We start from the raw sequence: 21,019 nt of genomic DNA, 5'->3' as shown, positions 1-21,019 counted from the left end.
AACCTTAGAAATCTTACAAGAAATCTTATGAAACTAATGTCTTTAATCAACACGCTGATCAAGACACCTGAAGGTATGCTTGTATGTCAGTATACATCAATGGTGGCGTGTGATTCACTGTGCATAGAGCCCAGGTCACAAATCAGTAGAAGTTAAGCAATGTTGGTAGCAGACAGTACTTTAATGGGTGACCGTGTTTAGCAGCTTGACTCCTGAGAGGGTCGCAGACAGTACTTTAATGGGTGACCGTGTTTAGCAGCTTTACTCCTGAGAGTTTCTCACATGTCATGCATGTGGTCGCACCTTAGGCAAGTGACTTTGTTCAAAATTGCCTCTGTTCATGGGTACCCGTGGGATAAGTCATATGACTGTTAACCTTCTAGCGCATCACAGGCAGCTTGGGTTATTCAGGGAAATAAAGTGTTAGTGCTTTGGCCAAAACCAAGAGATGGCCTGATAATGTGCTTAGTGAAAAACATTGGTGTACAGATAAAATCAAACATTTGATTGAGGTTATAACCCGAAGATCATTGAACAAGCTTGTAATCGGGGTTTCTTTTCATGCTAGTTCTACCAAATAAAATAGAAATGTAGTGGTGGTCTAATTACCCAATACTGTTCCCTCCAAGGTAAGAACAGCAATTTATATGTAGGAATCAATAACTGACTGCACCAATAAGTATCTTGTTTCAAATTATCCCATAAACAACTAGTCTAATATTCCCAACGGTCTTCAATAAGAGAGGATATATTGGTGGTTTGTTTTGTTTTTTTGCTACATTGTGTTAATAATGTTACTGGCTGCATTGGGTATTGTTTTCATAATGTTATTGAAAAAATGTTCTGAACAATTCTATTCTTGACAAACAGACCCCTCTTCCCTGACCAGGGATTTATGGGATGTGAATTACTGTGTCCTATACGCATAAAAATTGACAACGGAGGCAACGAAATTGACGAGCGCGTCCACAGGGATGCAGAAAAAGTCCAAATACATTTGTACAAATTTCAACCAAGTAACAAAAAGTTATCACTGATTCCGCTACTAGCCGGGTTATGGTATCACTTTCAATTTAATTACTGTAACAATGTCATGATCATTCATGATACACAATACAATAACAGTAACTGAATTACAACAATATTACAACATAGTATTAATAATAACGAATCAAGTGTCTGGGACCCCCATTTTGTAGTCCAGGACCCCTGAAAATAACAGCATGAGTCCCAGGGACTCTCAAACACATGATGTTTTGTTGTTTTTTTCTTTTCAAATGGAAACAGTTTATTCATTTTCTTCATCAACAAATCATTCATCACCATCTGGTTAACAAATAGAGAAGTGCAGTATCTTATCAGTGAAGAATTATAACTAATGAGAGATATTCTGATTAGGATTTAAGGAGATGGACACTCATGGAAGAAATATTTTCCATTTCTCAAATTGTTTTATTTTTTAAACATATATGTATCAAACACAGGACTTAAGGTAAATCCCTGCCTGACATCATAGTGCAGCATTTCCTACACAGACATTCACAATCTGAGGACTGATGGGGTAGCGTAGTTTTACTTTCAACACTGAAGACCATTCCTGGTACCACAGTCCAGGGCCCCGACCCACAAAGAGTTCGTAGCGCTACTGTGAACCTATGGTAAACTATAGAGTTACGAGTCGTAACATTACGAACGCTTTGTGGATCGGGGCCCTGGACTGTTGCTAGTGACATAAAACAATACTCAGCTACTCAGCTCCTACAATGGTAATATTGAGTGTGTCACACAGACATGTCCCTGGTATTATTTCAGCAGCAACTGCACTGCTGATGTGCTGGGGTCAATTTCCAAAATGATTGCGATTCAAGTATAGCTAAATAGAATAGAATAGAATTATACTTTAATGCCTTTTCAGGAATTTGTGTTACATCAGCAGAGCTACTGACACATTAGAGAGATACCAAACATATTTACATAAATTCTTTGATTTAGGTATCTTCACATTTGTTTAAGAGAGATATGGTACTTGGAATAAAGGATGTACGGGCTCTCTTAGTTTTCACAATTGGAACTTTGTAGCGGCGGCCTGAAGGGAGGAGGTTGTATTCCGAATTTAAGTAGTGAGTACGGTCAGATATGATTTTGACAGCTTGATTCACGATTTGCTGCTCATATATTGATGATAAACATTCAAATCTGACTCCAGCGATTTTACTTGCAGTGTTAACAATTTTGTCTATTTTAGATTTGAGATGAACTGAGAGAAAAAAAGCCCATTTGTCATTGCCCTTTAGAACAATATTCAATATATTCAGTTTTCCATACAGAGCAAAGATAATGTCACATATAGAACAAACAAATAAGAAACATTTGCTGCATTGATTGAGCACATTGAAATGATTTATTGTGTAAGACATAAAAATGCTTCAGTATGCCAGCTGTACCAACTTTTCCCAAAACAACACTAGCAAAACACATAGATTCAACTTGAAAACTGTGCCTGAGACTAGAGTACCTGGAGTTACTTCCCCTGACACACTCACAAACCTGCTCCTAACATACACACTATATCAGTCAGCATGGCCAGTGATCTGTCAGTATCATGGAATATTTACCAATCTTCAACTGTAGGTGACAGAGCATCAGATACATTTGAGTTGAGTTGAGTTGGGCTTTACGTCACATCGGCATTATTCCAGCCATATAGTGAAGAGAACAAGTTTGCATTAATAAACATTGTAAGTACAGAGTCAGAATGAGTTTTATTTCAAAAACATATATTCATTACATTGTCATTTAAAAATATTTATATATTTCTTCTGTGTTAACCCTTAAACAGGTGAGGTCAGGTGTGGAGATTAGGTTTTACAGGTTTTTAGGCTATAGAGGGAGGTAGGGGAAGGGGAGGGGTGTTACATTAGCATCGGGGAGGGAAGGGTTGAATGGTGAGGTGAGGTGAAATTGGGTTTAACGTCATGCTTGAGAATGTTTCGCTCATATGACGACGTGCATGCGTGTGTATGTGTACGTGTAAGTGCGGCTGCTTGTACTAGCCCAGACTGAAGCTGGTTTTATAGTGCTAGCCCACTGAGATACCACGCGGCAGTGAAGCATGAATACCTCACTCAGACACACTATACTGACTCCGAGCCGACCAGTCCTTGTTGTACCCATTAATGCCGAGCGCCAGGCAGGGACCAACAGGTACCATATCTTTAACGTCTTTTGGTATGACGTGGTCGGGGATCGAACCCGCGACCTTCCACTTTCCGGGGGGACGCTCTAACCACTACACCATGGAGGCGGTCCAGGGTTGAATGGTCGCTCAAGAGGTAGGGTAAGGTGGTGGGATGGAGCTTGGACAACTTGGACAACATGCCACAGTTTTAACATGAATACGGGTCCACATGCCGACAGTATACCCCTAGCCAACCAGTATTTGTTTCTACCCCTAAAACCCTTCCACTCTCTTCTCCATGATATCCGCTGCGACCCATTACACCTGGAGACAATGGGCTGACTGTGCCAGGGAGCCAATGATACCTGCATTAATAATTAACACAGCCCCTACCTGGCCCCAGTCAACAGAAGCTGATTCCAACTCAAACAAAGGAAGTGCAGCTCTACTTAATGAAAACAATCCGAGCAATTACCTTGTCAAAAACACAATAGAATTACTGATGTCTAAGGCTACGCTAAGCACACTAATTACTATTTCAAACTCTGACGTGTGGATTAACCAACACAACTACACTCAACAGATTCATAGGAAATTCACTGACAATGTTGATGGTGTGAAATTATTCAAACATTCTAGAACTGTTACTCATATTACAATTTCTATTTTGAGGTGCGAAAACTTAACATTCTTATTATGTTTCCTTTTCAAGAAATAAAACGTTATTTTAGAACCAATATTTACTGAATCTGAGTCATAATATAAGTTTGTGCTATAAAAATTGGAGTCTGCTAGCAGATACTGGCTAAAGCATAGTTTTCTATTGAATATGTTATTTATGGAGTTATACTACTGAGCTAACGACACCTAACAGAATGTTAGAAGACTCAGGCGTCAGGCTAGCGACTTTAAGGTCACAGTACTGTAACATAAATATGTTAGACTATAAAATGCTTTCCCTCATTATAAAATCAATTTAATTTGAACAAAAGCATTCTTAAGCCTCCATCTTGCTGCTCTGAATCTGGAGAAATGCAGGTTCTAAAAGCACTATAATTTGAAGTCGATAAGAGAAGCTAACGCTTGTGTCTGGTTAAGCCTGAAATAATTGATGGATCAATTATAGCAACAGCGAGTATGTTAGAGTGAACTCAGACAAAATAGTCTGGCTATATCCAGATACAAGTGGTTGACAGATAGCATGTTCAACATTCCTAGCTCCCTGATATACTGCTTTCTCACAAACAGCACAACACATTACATGTTCCACTGTTGGGCAACTGGAATGACAAAACCTAACATCTTTCAAAAACACAAACAATCCTCAAACATAATTTATATCACAAAGTGTGACACATTTAGATGTTCCTCTGAAGATGACATTTTCTGTAAGTGACAACAGAAGTGGTTGTTGATGGTGCCAAGGTTGGAATGAACTGACAACTCACAATCATCACAACCCACTACAGTCACGGTTGACTGACACTGAAATAAACACATAAATCCTTTCATGCATGACATGAACACTTGATTAAACTCCACATAACTGTTGAACAGGTGACAACTAGTCTAAGTGCACTGTGAACACCAGATTGCCAATATCACTCACAGATTGCCAATATCACTCACTCTATCATAAACCCGCTCACAGACCTAACACAAATGACAAGGAAGAGCCGTTATTACGACACCAACAATTACCTTTGTCCATAGTCATCTTAAATCACCACAATGTCCAAAATTCATCCAACAATCCTCAGTCCATGTTTCAAGAAGGTTGGTGACATAAATATCCGTGGCAGGTCCACACATCAGTGTTGGCTAGAGCCTAGTGTGTAATCACAGGTAGCTGGCTGTCAATACCCGGCCGACTGGCCGCGACAATGGATTACACAGAAAGGCATGTTCGGACACAGCCAGTTCATGCACCCCAGTTCCTGTCTTTTGAGCATGCCCAGAGCAGAGATTACCTATATCACCGATCACAGCCAGTGTTGAGGATAGTTTTTCAACAAATGGTGAGTAGCTGATCTAATTCCAGGAGATTCAACCGGTTTCTAGGGGAATCTATGTGTTGTTGAATGGAACCTGATTGGCATGTTGATCTGTGTGAGGGAACAAACCCCTCCGTTTACATGTCAATATTTACAATTTTTCACGTCCTGTATTTGAGGCAGAGAGACAGATTTGTATTGTTTCTTACAAGCCATGCATGCTACCTTGGAATATCTCCCTGTTAATGACACCAGTGAGAGGTAGGGACAGCCTCAGGAATACACTGAGACACTTAAATGAACCAGATTATCTGGTACTGCCTGTCTGTAGGATACTATCATCTCATTCAGTGGTGGGTATATAGCCATTGCACACACGTAATGTCTCTCCCTCACTAGTTTTGGTTTAAAAATATGTTGATAATAATGCAATATTTTCCCAACAGTGTTGAAAGATAATATTGACTTGCCCTAAACTACTCAGTATTTTCATGAACCAGTAGAATCACTACCCAACAATGGTGATGGGGTAGCCTAATGGTTAAAGCGTCGGCTCATCACGCTGAAGACCCGGGTTCGATTCCACACATGGGTACAATTTGTGGAGCCCATTTCTGTTGTCCCCTGCCGTGATGTTGCTGGAATATTGTTAAAAGCAGCGTAAAACCAAACTCACTCACTACCCGACAGAGATATTTGAAACATAGTTCAGGTGTCAAAGTAGATAGATGTTTTTCCTTTGTCCAGCTTTTCTTAGTGTTAATGGTTTCAGTGTTTCCACCTCTGTTAGAAGTCAGTCTTGAAAGCTGCATCAATAAATTAATGTACAGAAGAAACATTTGATTCTGATACACTTTAAATGATAGCATCTCTTTCCCCTCTGCTGTCACATCAATATCTGTCCAACAACACAGCAGTCATTATGCCATTTCTAGGAGAGTTTAGCGACAATATCCATGCAGACATCTGTCACAGAAGAATTTTTCCTCTTTATGAGTCTGTAATGACTTTTAACCCCAGAACAATACCATCCATCTTTATAAACAGAATAAGATCGATTCTCTGGCAATTAGCAATCTTTGCAGAAAGTCTGGTACCATAGGTTGAAATAACTGGGTAGACAGATGTTAGCCAGCACAAGGGGTGAATGAATGTTGTTTTAAGTAGTTAGTTATATGGTCCACCTTCATCCCAACGGCTAGTATACAGTTCATCTCTGCCAGGAAAACTAGTGGTTAATAACGTGAAGAATCACCCACTTGGTTGATAACTCAATAGTGAGCTCTCAGGGATGGAATACTGAGATTCCCTCAGACTGATGCTCAGAAATAGAGCATCCTTTTTAAAATAAATAAAATACAATTTATAAATATTATCTACAAAAAGAATCCAAATGGAGCCCAGAACAATCCTTAGTTCCATGAGGCAATCTAGACTTGTGTAGGACTCCTCTATAATGTAATCTCTATGGTCTGGGAGAAAGACTTAGATTGCCCTGGAGTATCACTTGACATATTTACCAGCATGGCACCGCACATTAGTGGTGTTCCGATTAATTTAAATAATCAAAGATTGGTCACAGTGACCAAACGGCCAAGCAATCGATCACATTTTCTCATAATCAAACACAAACGATTTTGAAACTACTGTTTTAGTCTTTGAAACACTTGTCGATGTAACATATCTTAGAAGTTGTCAGGGCCTGAAAACCTGTTTAATTCTTCGAAAACTCACTTCACTAACTGAAACATATATCATGACTGAATATTTCTTGAAAACTCCAAGAAGTTTGTGTCCATGATATATCAGTCATCACTTTAAAGTAGCAAGTTGCATCATGTAATACATATCTGCAATAACAACCTGAATAGGAAAATCTAAACAATGATTGTTTGTTGGTAATGAAGCAATCATCAATTGTGAGATTTCAACCAATTCCCAACACTACTGCACATGAGGCACATCAGCAAACATGGCCAGGAACAGTTCTCATCCATTATCCTTAATATGGGGTCTATTGTGTATTTCAGCAAAGGCTCTTCATTACACCTGCCAAATATCCCAAGTTATATCATTAAATGCTAGTGATCCAATAAACAACTTGTACTTACAAGTTTGGCATGAGGAGGATAATTAGCTGATATATATCTACATGCAGTGCTATATAGATTCAGTATGAATCTAGTAAGCTCAGTTACTAATGGTGTACATGATTCACTGAAATCTGAAAATGGTGAGCACTAAGTTTCAAGTTTAGGCTGGTTGTTTCAAAAGTTATGGCACAGATGGTGGGTGGACCATGGTGCCATTGTACAAAACAACCTTAGCGCTAAGACTACCTTAAGTCTATGTTAAGGTATGGGAGTTACGGTCACCTTAGAGCAAAGATCTCTTAGTACAACGGCAACCATATCTAGATGCTATATAATCTGTTTTAGCAAAGGTTTCAGTTGTTATCCTCTTGAATTTTTTCAAAGCAATTTGTTTTGAAGCATAAACGAACAATACCAGTTTAACCAGTGTACCTCCTCTCCCCATCCTTGTGTCACACTGGTGTGGGGTTGAGTCAGGGCCAAATGTGCAAGATTGGAGGGCTGTCAGTCCAACACAAGCAAGCATTCCCTGGTTTGAGGTGCTATGACTAGGTGCATCCAGTTGTCCAGAAATTGACCGACAAGGGAAGCATAGCTGGGACTAGTAATCTGATAAGGACGACTAGTCAGTAATGAATTGTTGACAAACTGGAGTCCCCACAATCCCTGAAGCATTGAAAACAAGCCTGTTATGATCAATGCGTACAACTGTTTGATTTCCTACATAAACAGAGTATCTATGGAGACTACAAACTAACGAAAGCCTCCTTTACTCAGACCCACAGTTATAAACTGTTTACTTATGGGATCAACAAACAATGGCTAATCTCCAAGCCAACACAGCTCACATAATTCACATCACAGTGTGTCACAACCTTATTCCACACAGTCTGGTCTCAACGTTATTCAACACATCCTGCTCCCAATCCAATTCCACAAGGCCAGTTCCTGACCTTATTCCACACAGCCAGTTTCCGTCTTCCTGACCTTATTCCACACAGCCAGTTCCTACCTTATTCCATACAGCCAGTTCCTGACCTTATTCCACACAGCCAGTTCTTGACCTTATTCCACACAGCCAGTTCTTGACCTTATTCCACGCAGCCAGTTCTTGACCTTATTCCACGCAGCCAGTTCTTGACCTTATTCCACCCAGCCAGTTCTTGACCTTATACCACCCAGCTAGTTCTTGACCTTATTCCACACAGCCAGTTCTTGACCTTATTCCACGCAGCCAGTTCTTGACCTTATTCCACACAGCCAGTTCCTGACATTATTCCTCATAACCAGTTCCTGACCTTATTCCACACAGCCAGTTCTTGACCTTATTCCACACAGCCAGTTATTGACCTTATTCCACACAGCCAGTTATTGACCTTATTCCACACAGCCAGTTCCTCAAACAAACTCTTTGGTATGAAAATACTGTGGAATTTTCACAGATCTTTGAGTTCACTGGTACATCGCCATCTGCACATATAACACTAGAAGAGCAAGCCCCATGGAAGATTTCATTATAGACAGATACCACTGTAAGACGTCATTGAAAAAGTTGGATAAAAGACAAACATACACCTGACGACGGTAAAGTAAAGGTTAAGAGAAATTTTCTCACAGGCTTCTAATTGTCAAAAATATCATAAAGACTTGCCTTTGCCAGGGGTTATAATACCTGCCACTAGTTATCATAACAACATATCTTGAAAACGTAAGCTACAACATTTTTACTTTTTCTTCCACCTCTATTTCTAAATTAAGGAACATGATCTGTGTAAACCTGTCATTATCATGATTCACAACACACAGCCTGAGGGATCTCAGCTAGCTGTTTTCCCCACCACCATGGGAACATGCAGATTACACCTACACCAGCCCCTTGCTACACAACTACTTCAGGTGTAAGGCCCTGCATCTGTAGCCCTCCAGCCTTTGACTATAGAAACTGTATCTTACGCAAAGCCATGTATCTGTACCCTCTAACCCTAAACTATAGACACTTTATCTTATGTAAAGCCATCTATCTGTACCCTCTAACCCTAAACTATAGACACTTTATCTTATGTAAAGCCATCTATCTGTACCTTCTAACCCTTGACTAGTGACGCTTTACCTATAAGGCCTGTATCTGAACCCTCTAGCCCTTGACTAGTGCCGCTTTACCTATAAGGCCTGTATCTGTACCATCTAGCCCTTGACTAGTGCCGCTTTACCTATAAGGCCTGCATCTGTAGCCCTCCAGCCTTTGACTATAGACACGTAATCTTGCGTAAATCCATGTATCTGTACCCTCTAACCCTTGACTATAAGCACTTTATCTTATGTAAAGCCATGTATCTGTACCCTCTAACCCTTGACTAGTGCTGCTTTACCTATAAGGCCTGTATCTGTACCCCCTAACCCTTGACTAGTGCTGCTTTACCTATAAGACCTGTATCTGTACCCTCAAACCCTTGACTAGTGCTGATTCAGATGTCAGGCCCTGTATATGTACCCTCTAACCTCTGACTAGTGCTGCTTTACCTATAAGGCCTGTATCTGTACCCTCAAACCCTTGACTAGTGCCGTTTTACCTATAAGGCCTGTATCTGTACCTTCTAACCCTTGACTAGTGCTGCTTTTACCTATAAGGCCTGTATCTGTACCCTCTAACCCTTGACTAGTGCTGCTTTACCTATAAGGCCTGTATCTGTACCCTCTAACCCTTGACTAGTGCTGCTTTACCTATAAGGCCTGTATCTGTACCCTCTAACCCTTGACTAGTGCCACTTTACCTATAAGGCCTGTATCTGTACCCTCTAACCCTTGACTAGTGCTGTTTTACCTATAAGGCCTGTATCTGTACCTTCTAACCCTTGACTAGTGCTGCTTTTACCTATAAGGCCTGTATCTGTACCCTCTAGCCCTTGACTAGTGCTGCTTTACCTATAAGGCCTGTATCTGTACCCTCTAGCCCTTGACTAGTGCTGCACTTTACCTATAAGGCCTGTATCTGTACCCTCTAGCCCTTGACTAGTGCTGCTTTACCTATAAGGCCTGTATCTGTACCCTCTAGCCCTTGACTAGTGCTGCTTTACCTATAAGGCCTGTATCTGTACCCTCTAGCCCTTGACTAGTGCTGCTTTACCTATAAGGCCTGTATCTGTACCCTCTAGCCCTTGACTAGTGCTGCTTTACCTATAAGGCCTGTATCTGTACCCTCTAGCCCTTGACTAGTGCTGCTTTACCTATAAGGCCTGTATCTGTACCCTCTAGCCCTTGACTAGCCCTATAACTGTAGTGCTTGACTAGTGCTGCTTTACCTATAAGGCCTGTATCTGTACCCTCTAGCCCTTGACTAGTGCTGCTTTACCTATAAGACCTGTATCTGTACCCTCTAGCCCTTGACTAGTGCTGCTTTACCTATAAGGCCTGTATCTGTACCCTCTAGCCCTTGACTAGTGCTGCTTTACCTATAAGGCCTGTATCTGTACCCTCTAGCCCTTGACTAGTGCTGCTTTACCTATAAGGCCTGTATCTGTACCTTAAACCCCAAGCTACTGTTGCATTAACTGTAAGGCCATGCATCTGTACCCTCTAACCCGTGAATAGTGCCGCTTTGCCTGTAAGGCCATGTATGTGTAGTCTGTAACACCTTAGCGCCTTATGACCAGGCTGCTGCTGTAGAGATGTCAGACCCTGGTATATCTGCTGTACAGGATGCACAAAGTTACACTTGACATTTGGCAAGGCAGCTAATCACTAACACTATGACATTTCAGAGAATTGAACTGAAACAAGCACTTGGATTTAAACCTTTCTGTTATGACCTTTACACATACGAATTAATAATCATTTCATCATGGGTGGCAGTAAACTAACACTAGAGCTGACAGAATAAATAAAACTATTGATATCCTAAAAGAAAATAACTTAAATATCATGAGACGGTGACACCTACATGAATAAGATCTAAATGATTATGATTGTCATCAAAAGAAGGATACACTGGATTATATATCTGTCTCTCTAGTTAACCTGTATATAGATTAGCTCTTAATGGAAAATATCTAAGCACTGTTAGTTAATGTATAAAGTAATGTAGCCCACGTAAGAGGGATTCTTCAATAATAAATAGAATTCTCCACTTATAAATAACTTTCCATTACACTATCATCATTCAGGCAAGTTCTGAGAACAAACGTTCATTTATTGTGCTCATATACTACATTAGTGTTCTCAGTCAGAAGCAGAGTGTCATGTGTTTTCTGATAGTGTAACATAATATACTCATAACAAGTGTGCCATCAGTCTAACTCTAGCCACAAAGTCCAACTCCCTTTCTTTCAATCTGGGAAGTAGAAATGACTTTCAGGGTTTTTTCACTATTGTTAATGTATTGTCTACTAATCCAACTAGATTGCAATAACAATTAACCAACTTTATGGCATGAGATATTTTTTATCAGTGTAACAGAAATGAATACTAGTGAATATTGCTGATAATCTGAAAGATGGACATTTTTCTCCCTACCACTACTTAAATAGAAAGGAAAGTAGCTCAAATCTGAAGATGTACATATACTTGCCAACCAACACACAAGCAGGTTTGAAACTCTCAAAATATATCATTGATTTGTAACATTTAAAAGTAATTACAACTGTCAACATTATTGATCGCTATTGATAATATCAACAATTATGTTGGGATAATATATTCCAGTTGATATAGTACGATCATAGGGCAAACAAGTGCTATAGCTTCATATATATCTATACTGACTGACTGAATTTGGTTTTACGCCGCTTTTAGCAATATTCCAGCAACATCACGGCGGGGGAAACCAGAAATGGGCTTCACACACTGTAACCATGTGGGGATTCGAACCCGGGTCCTCGGCGTTACGAATATATCTATACATTCCAACTAGCAAACTATGCTGAACACAGCTGATTTGTAAGGGATTAACTCCACTGACAAGAGGTTGAAGGGAAAATTTTGGGAACGGACATAATTATGACGTCACATAAGCTAACTGGCTTCAACCAGGTAATTCCTCTGGGGTCACAATGACATGGCCTCTCACCCACAGTAGACGTAGCTGTTCCAGGCTGCACCTCCATGAAAGTGAGCTGTTCCAAACTCCATCCCCTGGGGCAACTTAGCCTGGGGTGTTTCTTGCAAGGATAAAATCAGTAAATTTTAAATGTAGATTACAGAAATTATGGAAATTAGAAAAAAAACCATAGAACCAGTGAATAAAAAACATCAAATGACACTGGTGAACGGTATGAAAAATATCACTCAATCAACATCACTCAGAAATGTCCGGTGGTAAATCACTATAACGTTTCTTCTATAATTAGAATCAAATCTATGTGACACATTAAACTGAATACAAGAGTCGAACCAGTGGTCAACGGATATGACTCTTTACAGAGTTCAGAATATCCTATGAGTTATAAAGTAGAAGTGCTAATCTTGAGATCCCTGTGGGATTCAGGGTCAGAGCTGACTGCACAAGTACAAGGGACCAGTATTATGACCAAACAGTTTACATTCACGAACTGTTCATGAACATTCATGAATTCATGAATATAGGCGCCGTAGGGAACTCAGGGGATCGACCACAGAAAGTATGTGATTGGGTGATAACAACATATACGCTACTCAATAAAATCCATATTTTTCCTAACTGGTGGCATTGCAGGCATTGTTTTGATTCAACTTCATTCAAGTGGTATAGAAAATGTGCTACGTAGCTATTGATAGTGTTATTGACAGTGTCATTTCATATTTTCATGAAAAACCTTGACAACTAAACATTGTATAGTGTATATTCACTTTAAGTTGGACATATAGCAGATGTGCTCCAGTTCTAGACCGAGTAATATTCTCACTACAAATATATCCAAGCAATTGCTGTCCTGCATCCAACATTTTGACACACAAAATATCCCTATAAAGGGTTCAGTGATATTGATTAAAACATAAATACTTGCATCTACAGTCAACATCAGTTGATGATTATGACCAAGCAAATAGCAACTGGCTTAACGATCCAATAAAGTTAATACTGAGAATATGATGATATTCTTCCCACAACAGAACTCCCCAGGTCACAGAATTACTAAATCAAGAATATATACTTCCAGCATAAATTCACATAATCAGCCTGCTAGCAATCCCTTGATGTCATTCTCTGTATACCAACTCTAAATATGTTCTATTTCAGGCCACTCTGTCTATTTTTTCAAAACGAAATTCTTTTTGTACAGAACAGCTGGCTCCATGTCAATCATGACCCCGGCCCTCCTGGCTGATTACGGAGTGGGCGTGTCCACCTCACCATGTGCTCCTCACTTCCTGGTTGTGGCTGCATCTGGAAGGAGCATCCCACCTATCTCCCTCTTCACACTGCAGGGTAAGTTGATAGTTCCTTCCTGTCTCAGCCTAGTTAACCCATGGTAGAATGTCCTCAAGCTGAGGAGCTACTCAGAATATGCAGCAGCTATTAACCGTCTATGCATGCCATGGGGCAACTATGCATGCACAGAATGCATTCATCCAGGCATTAAACCCCATCAAGTTTGTTATCATAACCATTAGTGATGTCAGATGTCATATACCCGTGATCACCACTATTGATGTCAATAGTAAATGACATCAGTTGTGGTGATCATGGGGTACCTGACTATTGACATCAGTAGTGGTGATCACTGGGTACCTGACTATTGACATCTGTAGTGGATGACATCAGTAGTGGTGATCACGTGGGTACCTGACTATTGACATCAGTAGTGGTGATCACTGGGTACCTGACTATTGACATCAGTAGTGGTGATCACAGGGTACCTGACTATTGACATCAGTAGTGGTGATCACTGAGTACCTGACTATTGACATCAGTAGTGGTGATCACAGGGTGCCTGACTATTGACATCTGTAGTGGTGATCACTGGGTACCTGACTATTGACATCAGTAGTGGTGATCACAGGGTACCTGACTATTGACATCAGTAGTGGTGATCTATTGGTAGTGTACCTGACTATTGACATCAGTAGTGGTGATCACTGGGTACCTGACTATTGACATCAGTAGTGGTGATCACTGGGTACCTGACTATTGACATCAGTAGTGGTGATCACAGGGTACCTGACTATTGACATCAGTAGTGGTGATCACAGGGTACCTGACTATTGACATCACCTGACTATTGACATCAGTAGTGGTGATCACTGAGTAGTGGTGATCACAGGATGACTATTGACATCAGTAGTGGTGATCACTGGGTACCCGACTATTGACATCAGTAGTGGTGATCACGGGGTGCCTGACTATTGACATCAGTAGTGGTGATCACAGGGTACCTGACTATTGACATCAGTAGTGGTGATCACAGGGTACCTGACTATTGACATCAGTAGTGGTGATCACTGGGTACCTGACTATTGACATCAGTAGTGGTGATCACTGGGTACCTGACTTGACTTCAGTAGTGGTGATCACTGGGTACCTGACTATTGACATCAGTAGTGGTGATCACTGGGTACCTGACTATTGACATCAGTAGTGGTGATCACAAGGTACCTGACTATTGACATCAGTAGTGGTGATCACAGGGTACCTGACGATTGACATCTGTAGTGATCACAGGGTACCTGACGATTGACATCAGTAGTGGTGATCACAGAGTGAGTGAGTGAGTGAGTGAGGAACATTATTCTAGTTACATTATGGTTCATCAGCTTAATGTTGGAGGAAGTATAATGCAGGTCCCAAACACATAACACTTTGGTGTAACACATGAGCAAGGATATGGATCTGACAAGCATAGAAACATAATGGGGCCAAATTGACAGGTTTCTGGCATACCCAAGGGATGCAACTCTGTAAAGCAAAACAACTGGACCAACCATGTTAAATTCAAATGAACAACAATTGCAGTTGCAGGATTCAAAGCAAACATTTTCACAGAGTATGGTGACAATACTAATCCTCTTTTCGAGTCTAAACAGTCTGGTTTTCTGATTGTTTTCTTTTTTTATCTAAAACATTGTTACCCCCGAGTCAACAGGAAACAACATAAGGGAGGCAGGGTATGTTACCCCCGAGTCAACAGGAAACAACATAAGGGAGGCAGGGTATGTTACCCCCGAGTCAACAGGAAACAACATAAGGGAGGCAGGGTATGTTACCCAACATAAGTTGCCGAGTCAACAGGAAACAACATAAACATACCCCGAGGCAGGGTATGTTACCCCCTGAGTCAACAGGAAACAACATAAGGGAGGCAGGGTATGTTACCCCCGAGTCAACAGGAAACAACATAAGGGAGGCAGGGTATGTTACCCCCGAGTCAACAGGAAACAACATAAGGGAGGCAGGGTATGTTACCCCTGAGTCAACAGGGAAACAACATAAGGGAGGCAGGGTATGTTACCCCGAGTCAACAGGAAACAACATAAGGGGGGTAGGCAGGGTATGTTACCCCAGAGTCAACAGGAAACAACATAAGGGAGGCAGGGTATGTTACCCCGAGTCAACAGGAACAACAAGGCAGGGTAAGGTTACCCCTGAGTCAACAGGAAACAACATACCCCCCGAGTCAACAGGAAACAACATAAGGGAGGCAGGGAAACAACATAAGGGTATGTTACCCCCCACTGAGTCAACAGGAAACAACATAAGGGGAGGCAGGGTATGTTACCCCTGTCAACAGGAAACAACATAAGGGGGCAGGGTATGTTACCCCTGAGTCAACAGGAAACAACATAAGGGGGAGGCAGGGTATGTTACCCCTGAGTCAACAGGAAACAACATAAGGGAGGCAGGGTATGTTACCCCTGAGAGTCAACAGGAAACAACATAAGGGAGGCAGGGTACAGGAAACAACATAAGGGAGGCAGGGTATGTTACCCCTGAGTCAACAGGAAACAACATAAGGGAGGCAGGGTATGTTACCCCTGAGTCAACAGGAAACAACATAAGGGAGGCAGGGTATGTTACCCCTGAGTCAACAGGAAACAACATAAGGGAGGCAGGGTATGTTACCCTGAGTCAACAGGAAACAACATAAGGGGAGGCAGGGTATGTTACCCCTGAGTCAACAGGAAACAACATAAGGGAGGCAGGGTATGTTACCCCCGAGTCAACAGGAAACAACATAAGGGAGGCAGGGTATGTTACCCCTGAGTCAACAGGAAACAACATAAGGGAGGCAGGGTATGTTACCCCTGAGTCAACAGGAAACAACATAAGGGAGGCAGGGTATGTTACCCCGAGTCAACAGGAAACAACATAAGGGAGGCAGGGTATGTTACCCCTGAGTCAACAGGAAACAACATAAGGGAGGCAGGGTATGTTATCACTGAGTCAACAGGAAACAACATAAGGGAGCAAGGGTATGTTACCCCTGAGTCAACAGGAAACAACATAAGGGAGCAAGGGTATGTTATCCCTGAGTCAACAGGAAACAACATAAGGGAGCAAGGGTATGTTATTACTGAGCCAGCTGGTTCTAGCCAAGGTTCACCATCCTAACAGGAAACCATCTTGATCTGACAACACCACACAAACTATGTCATCTGATGATACAGTAACGGCACATAACAACTCATCACAAGCTAGATGGCATTCACTCACTGTAATGACAGTGCTGCTGTTGAACAGAAGAACCTCTGACATGCTAAATAGACATTATGATGGTCGCAATCATAAAATAATTACAGACATGACATATCTTCTTCCACTTACAACTCTATGACAACTGTTATTTAAAATACATTCAGTTCCCTCGAAATATGATACCGTATGTGATAACATAACCTATCATTAGATGCATGTTTCCTCAAACAAAGCCAAATCCTGGGAAAGTATATGATGACCTGTCTGGCAATATATAGATGTCTACTGTCTATTGTCTACTGTGTAACTGTCCAGTGTCTGCAATGAAACTGGTATTAAACCTTCACCTGCATTACTAGATCCATTATCTGATAATCAGAAAAGCATTAACATCACACACCTATCCAAACAACACCTATATCTAGCCATAGATGTCTCAAACACATATTTACACCTCTAACATATATCTCCACTTCTAACATATATCTCCACTTCTAACATATATCTCCACTTCTAACATATATCTCCACTTCTAACATATATCTCCACTTCTAACATATATCTCCACTTCTAACATATATCTCCACTTCTAACATATATCTCCACTTCTAACATATATCTCCACTTCTAACATATATCTCCACATCTAACATATATCTCCACTTCTAACATATAACCTATATCTCCACCTCTAACATATATCTCCACTTCTAACAAATATCTCCACCTCTAACATATATATCCACTTCTAACATATATCTCCACCTCTAACATATATCTATATATCCACTTCTAACATATATCTCCACCTCTAACATATATCTCCACTCTCATAACAAATATATCTCCACCTCTAACATATATCTCCACTTCTAACATATATCTCCACCTCTAACATATATCTCCACCTCTAACATATATCTCCACCTCTAACATATATCTCCACTTCTAACATATATCTCCACTTCTAACATATATCTCCACTTCTAACATATATCTCCACTTCTAACATATATCTCCACCTCTAACATATATCTCCACTTCTAACATATATCTCCACTTCTAACATATATCTCCACATCACACATACCTAACACCACATTATAAACATCACTTGTTGGATCTTGAACCACAACTGCAAGGAAGTTTTATGACATAATTGATCACAAAATTCCAATCAAAATCATAAAATACATGAAAACACAAGAGGAAAAGAGGATGATTTCTTCAGACCAGGCTAGGAAAGCTACTCATAACATGAAGCATGCCTATCAAGAATAACAACCAAGCTCTGTACAATTTCCATGTGTACTCTACTCTCCAATTCACAATACAAGTTTCCATATTATATTCCAATGTCCCTTTCAACACAGCAGAGTTATTAGCCCCGGCAGCCAGCAACAGTTGTCAAGGACGTTAACCAGTGCTAGCTGTCATCAACTGGCAGTCAAGTTCAGAAACCCAATCTTCCTGCTGGGACGAATATGTTTCCATATGCTCATTCAACACAGGGCCGCACTCCAGGACAAAGAAACACTCACTCAACACACCGAGTAGCGACCTTTCTTATAGACATGGTCCACACAGAACAGTTATGAAAAACATGTGGTGTTAAAACTAACATTCCTATCAAACTCTAAACATATTTTTAAATATCTGAAACTTTGTAATATTAAAAATTTGTCTAGTTGTGCTAGTAAGTACACAAACCATCAACAGCATATGTACAACATAAATACTGTCAATCATTATGGAATGTAATGGCAGGAAGATTTTTAACATTTACACATTTACTGTCAATCATAATACTGCAGCAAGCTGATTTAGACAGACAGACCTGGCAGTGTCAACAGGGATTCACACAAAGGAAGTCACATTCAACCAATAACAAAATCAGTGACTACGCCTAAAGTATTTAACAGTAATTTGCACCATATGCATAATAACCCAATTTCCAAATGTCACCGACATTATGAACAAAGCAGTGAATATGACAAGCATAAAGAGAAGATCGAGGTTCATATCCCTGTACGTGACACTACACATCAATATGACTAATACGTAGCCAGCCACAAGTAGTGGTTGACAGGAGTAAACTCACTCGCACTTTCATTTCCCATTGTAAAGTGACCACATAGTGCTCCTGCCTTGGTTCAAGCAAATCTTCCCGACTCCGTGCACCCAGTAGCTGAGGCTTATTGCGAGTTATACGCTGGTCACACCCTCGCTTGTACACAGCCAGGAGAACAGCTGGAGAACTGGGCAGCAGTGGAAAGTTAAGTGAGTCATTTTGACATTTTGTCTGTCTCTATAATACATCCTGGTCTTGTAATGTAGACTCGGAGGATCTCGAGGTTAACCCATCCTAGTCTTGGCAGACAGCTGAAGGTCTGAATGTCAATGTGTTCTAGATCCAGATAAAGAACAGTCAATTGATATGGTAAACTGCAACAGTTGTCATCAATATCCACCGTGTCACATGCCTCAGAGTTTACATACAACTGTTACTCCATGCTTGGTTGATAACTGTCGTATCAGCCACTCTACACCGTAGAACACAGTACGCTCACACATGGCATATCGCCCACATGTATTCCACACATGCCAACCTGCCGAAATGCAATTGTTTCCATACCATGAGAACAACCCATGAGAAATAATTCATGGATTTGATGGAAACTATTCAAAAATGATAACTGTAAATAGTGTGTGACCTAGCTTACAAATGTGCATATGTCAGCTATATTGATCTTTTGTTGACTATGATCCAAGCTGGTCATAAAAAGTGTTGGATGCCTGTACAACTGTTGTAGGTAGGTTGAGGCAGGTGCCCTGTACAAGTTACGTAAAACAACCAGGTTCACATGCAACTATATATAACAAGCTTTTAGGAGGCAATGGCATCTCGTTAGCTCTTGCTGAGTAATTACTCAGGCTAACTGTAATTTGAGTTTTTCTGAGCTGGCTGAAACAGGAATGTCTGGAAATATACCTCTAGTCACTTCCTTCTGGAAGTAAAAAAATACATGAACTACCAGCTGATTACCTAACAGTATGGGAAAATACATATTTTCCATCTACATTGAAAGATATATATTTCTAGTAAGGATATATCCTCATATCTGCCCCTATATTGATCATGTTGATAGATTTATAATTAGGAAGGATATATCATATATCTGTTTATCATGATAGACATATTACTACTAAGGATATATCCATATATCTACACTGGTAGATAGATAGATAGATTTACTACTGGTAATGATATATCCACATATCTACACTTATCTTGATAGATTTACTACTATCAAAGATATAACCATCTATCTGGAATTTAAGATGTATTATTTGTATACATGTTAAAGATATATCCTTACTAAGTCTAAAATGTATGTAAATATTGAGAAAAGAGAGCCATTCATATTTAATCAGCCTTTGAAATAATGCTTGCACTAAAAACAACTTTTTATATGAATTTGTACGTAAATATGCGAACTTTTTATAAATATCAAAACAGATATCACAAGCCAGAGGATACAGTAAGGCCAGCTCAATAATCACGATGTTTTTACGATAAGTTGAAAACTCCAGGCTTAACTCTTATCAGATAACACATCACCTCATTCATATGCATGTATTTGACTTACAGGATGTGAGAAGTTACGCATCTCGCACATCTTGGTCAAATATAAGATGAGGTTTCATATTCTAAACAAACTTCTACCTCAGCCAATCAGATTGCAGAAGCCATTAACTGCTGCCTGACAGCCCCCATCCAAGGTGTAGATATGTTACACATCGCACAACTTACACCATTACACATGCTTCCAGGGAAACCATGGTTTCATGGGAAAAATAGAATATCACACATCCTCCAGAAAATTATCATCAGTTCTGAGTATTGGTACTAAAAACTAATTATAAATGTTTTCCTTTCTTCACTTTATGAACCCGGTCAGTGTTGTGTGCACCAAAATACGTAGCACTGTTAAGTGTGATTCAGTTTAAGGAAACTGAAATAGATTTAACAGGAAAATGTCTTTGCACAGGGATTTAACAAACTCTGCTCAATCAAGCTAATATTCAGACAAGGTCTGACACAAGTGTCTGTAAAAACTACAAAACTGGAATGAAACGTGAGAGTAAT

At 40.2% G+C, this 21,019-nt stretch overlaps 1 protein-coding gene and 1 long non-coding RNA gene across 7 annotated transcripts in view; one reads left to right on the top strand and one right to left on the bottom strand.

Moving 5' to 3' along the window:
- LOC124287609 (nucleolar and coiled-body phosphoprotein 1-like) overlaps positions 1 to 21,019 on the bottom strand; it is a 74,543-nt gene that overhangs the window by 41,126 nt on the left and 12,398 nt on the right. The window lies entirely within an intron of this gene.
- Positions 1 to 21,019, top strand: part of LOC124287637 — a 37,670-nt gene that overhangs the window by 4,520 nt on the left and 12,131 nt on the right. For 3 of the 5 annotated variants that reach the window (XR_006901294.1, XR_006901301.1, XR_006901293.1), the window contains exons 2-3: positions 13,520 to 13,665; positions 18,997 to 19,149. This is a non-coding gene — a long non-coding RNA (uncharacterized LOC124287637). Of the gene's footprint in view, positions 1 to 4,891; positions 5,197 to 13,519; positions 13,666 to 18,996; positions 19,150 to 21,019 lie in introns of those variants that run through there. The other 2 variants (XR_006901297.1, XR_006901296.1) reach the window with 2 other exon arrangements.

Source organism: Haliotis rubra, unplaced genomic scaffold (assembly GCF_003918875.1).
Source record: "Haliotis rubra isolate DU_JTF1 unplaced genomic scaffold, ASM391887v1 Scf1109, whole genome shotgun sequence".
In the NCBI taxonomy this organism is placed as follows: domain Eukaryota; kingdom Metazoa; phylum Mollusca; class Gastropoda; order Lepetellida; family Haliotidae; genus Haliotis; species Haliotis rubra.
Note: the sequence above shows the minus strand (reverse complement) of the source record. Positions and strands in the feature narration are given on the sequence as shown.